The sequence below is a fragment of the Lynx rufus genome, unplaced genomic scaffold (assembly GCF_022079265.1).
Source record: "Lynx rufus isolate CCGP_SWC_20201006 ecotype Redwood Valley unplaced genomic scaffold, mLynRuf1.p SCAF_7, whole genome shotgun sequence".
NCBI lineage: Eukaryota > Metazoa > Chordata > Mammalia > Carnivora > Felidae > Lynx > Lynx rufus.
Genome location: NW_025814889.1, coordinates 132,516,370 through 132,520,354, shown reverse-complemented (window position 1 = coordinate 132,520,354; position 3,985 = coordinate 132,516,370).

Below are 3,985 nucleotides of genomic sequence, written 5' to 3'. Positions count from 1 at the left end.
GTGCAGGCACCGGCTGTCAAGGGCAGAGGCTGGCTGTCGTCCCCTGTCAGATGGATCGGTGGCTCACCCTGTCCTCCTTGTGAGATCCTCTCTGCGGCGAGTGCTCTCCAATGGGCACAAATCCAGCGGCGCACGAGAGAAGAACGAGACACGAACAAGTCAGGGGCAAGAGAAAGGGAGCAGGGGTCGACAGTTGGAAGGACAGTCGCCCCGCACGGCTCCTCATTCCCATATTTATCGGGAAAGTGCGAACCATCAACAAAAAGACTTCAAGATTCACTAGAGCGTTCAAAGAGCCTTCTCGGGAGAAGGACGGAACTTGCTTAAGCGCGTGGCGGGAATCATCTAGGGTCGAGCGGGCACAAAGACCCCGATCGGATCCGTGGCAGGTGGTCGTGGTCTCTGAGGAAGCGGAGAAGTACAGACCAAAGAGGCAGGCGGCGGGTCCACCTTGAGCGGGTCTCCCAGCTGCTCGGCTTCGCGACGTACATCAGCCGCCTCTCCAGAGAGACCTTCCAATATACATTTTCTCAAGGCTCTATTATTTCTGGCATAGCTCTGCGTGGTGTTTTTCTCCAACCATCGCGTTGTGGTGACGGGCCGTCACTGTGTGCCCCCTTCAGGGGAGAGCAGGTTCAGATGTCAGAAATCCATCCCCAAATTTCCACCAACCCGAGCCTTCCGACCCCTCGCTGGCAACTATGCCCAGGCGGGTTTTAGCACCTGTTGCGGTCACCTGTAGAGGCAAATGAGCCCCACCCACCCCCCCCTCCCAAATTTGGTTCAGATGTTGAGATTCATGCCACACACACACACACACACACACACCAGAAGGGTGTGGAACTACCGATTACATGCATAATTGAGATCTCTGGGGAGAGTGGGGGCGGGGTGTCTCTCAGGCGGGCCCAGAATGACCTGAGAGGAGAGTGGCCCGGGTTTTCTCGCTGTTGGAACGGCGGGCCGGGGCCAAGCTCCCCGGTGCCGGCCAGGTTTGAATCTTTTGCCCAGATGTAGGCTTAAAAGCTGGCAGCAGTTAAACACCAAGATGGGGATTCAGGTCCCTTCCGACAGCATCTCCATCCCACAGTAGGCCGTCAGGGCCAGGCTTTGCGGGGCCACCTTGGCCGTGCCCCGGCGCTGTCACCAGGTGTCCTTGTCGGCTGGGGAGATCCTGCGGCCTGGGGACGCTCTCACGCCGACATCTTCTGTACGCTTTATTCGCGCCACTAAGTCTCAAACCCTCCAGTCCAGCCCCGCGTTGCGCGCTGCGCATTCCTGCTCCGCTGTGTCCGCGGCTGCCCCGGCTCCTGGGAGCGAGTTGACAATTTCCTCCTGGGGAGGGAGCGTGTTTCCCTGCTTGGTCCACGCCGGGATAAGGAAAGGAGGCGGAGGGGAACCTTGAGAAGGAAGAGTGTAATCTGGAGGGGTATCTGCCTCAGGTGAGGCCTTCACGCGGTCACCAAGCGAGGGGTCTGCCCTTCCCCAGTCAGGGTGACGGGCTTCCGATGCCAGCCCGAGGGGTCAGGAGACTCTGGCGGTCAAGTTTCTCAGACACCTTATCCCAAATGTTTCCATCCCGGGGCTTAGGGTTCTGTTCCTTCCCTGTCAGGGTCCCCAATAAGAGGCCTGCCGAGGCAATGTGCCCAGCCTTGTCTGCACCTCCTGTAGCTAAATATCGGGCCTGATGGTCAGCAAGACGTACCCCAGGGCTTTGGGAGATCAGGGGTCTTTAAACGCTGTCATAAATATGAATATATGTCATAAAACATGAAAAAATATGATATATATATAGACATATATATAGACACACATATATATAGACATATATAGACACATATATATATAGACATATATATAGACATATAGACCGTTTATATATATATGCTATATATATATGTCTATATATATATGTCTATATATATATGTCTATATATATATCATATTTTTATGTGACATATATATATATATAAATGAAAAATAACTATTTTCCCAAACAAAAAACTTACAAGAGCTTTCACAGCATAACCAGAGTTGACGGTGGCTGGTCTGAGGCCGCCATTTTCTTTCTCCAACGCCACCATTCAAAGACTAGAGCCCTCGCTATCCCAGCACCCTCACCTGTTACGGGTTCACTTGTGTCCCCGCCTCCCCCTGCCTCCCTAAATTCACGTATTAGAGCCCTAACCTCAGGTACTTCAGGATACGACTTAATTTGGAGACAGGTTCTTTACAGAGATAGTTAAGTGAAAATGAGGCCACAGGATGGGCCCTCGTCTGATGTGGCTGATGCCCTTAGGCAAAGGGGGAATGTGGGGCCCAGAGACAGAGATAGAGGGAAGACGATGTGAAGGACACGCTGAGGGGAAGGCCGTCTACAAGCCGATGACAGAGACCTGGCACAGACCCTTCCCTCACAGCCTCAGGGAACCAACCTTGCCAAACACCTTGGCCTCAGACTTCAGCCTCCAGAACGTTGAGCAAATAAATTTCTGGTGTTTGAGCCACCTGGTCTCCCTTTGTTACGGAGGCCCCAGGGAACCACTACCGCGTCCGTGAGAACGGAGTCTGAGACGAGGCTAGTGTGCAGGCACCGTATTTGGGAGGTGGTCCTAGGAAGCAAGAGTGAGGACGGGGGGTCATTGAGGTTGATGCTGTAGGAAACGAGGGCTTGATTCCGCCTGAACTTTCTGAGAAGCCTCCAGATGTCCCTCCAGTTCTCCTCCGGAAGGACCCACACAGGCCTGCTCACTCACAGGCCTCTATCCCTCAATGTCAAGGGGCGTCGACTCCTTTGTACTTCCGAGCTGTGCAGAGGGCAAGGGAGTTCCCACCCAGGGTCAGAGGAGCCCCCCAGTCAGGGGGTGAAGGTGGGGGGCGTCGACCCAGCCGGAGTCAAAATCAGAAATGCGGGCGAGAGGACCGAGTTGAGCCCAGAAACGTGTGCAGTAGAAGACAGAGGCACGTTTTTCATTCTGAGTTGAAGATGTCTGTGTGTAGAGAGGTCCCGAAAGCAGTCCACATGCCACGCTGAAGCTTGGGGAGAGAAACATGTTTGAAGGAGTCTCTTAGTTTTAAAACTTAAAAAAAAAATGATTACGTATTTATTGAGAGAGAGAGAAAGATAGAGCGAATCCCAAGCAGGCTCCTTGCTGTCGGCACAGAGCCCGATGCGGGGCTCGAACTCACAAACTCAGGTGAGATCATGACCTGAGCCGAAATCAAGAGTCAGACGCTTAACCGACTGAGCCACCCAGGCGCCCCAGGTTTAAAACTTTTAAGGTGAAAAAGCTCCAACCTATCCCAAAGCAGAGGCCACAGTGTAAAAAGCGCCCACGGGCCGCCTCAGCCAGACTTGATCTCAAGCAATATTAGGAAAACCTCTGGACCTTGCAGATCCCTGAGAGGGTCCCTGGGCCACACTTGAGAGCCGCCGCTTTTCCCCTTGTGACTCTGGGACGGAGGCTGGCGGGGCTCTGGGTCTGATGCCCTCCGCCCTCCTAGAAGGCCCTTGCCAGCTTCTCCCGGGTGTGGCCTTGAGAGAGCTCCCTGCCATCTGTCAAGTCCCCGCCACCGCCACCTGCTTCGCTGAAGGCTGAGGAAGAAGTTTGAAGGGAGGGAGGAGGAAGAAAGAGGTGGGAGAGAAAAGCGAGGCAAGAGAGGGAGGATTTAAGGCCAGTGGGAGGAAAGGGGGGGGCAGTGGAGCTGGGGGGGTAGAAGGGGGCGGAGGCTGGACCCTGGTCTGGAGGAAGGGAGGGTCCGGCCCAGGGGAGGCTTCAGGGAGGGCCAGCTACGGTCAAGGAGAGGCAGGCTGATGGTGGGGGAAAGGAGAGGGAGGCCGCCCTGGCTTTGCAAAGGCTCCCAACTTTGGAAAGGGGAAGAGACAGCCAGGTCCCTGGGCTGGGGGCTGCAAGCCCCACCTCCCCGCCCCCTCCCCACACCGCACGACAGGGCCTTCCGTCTTCTCCTGGGCCCCCCTGCTTAG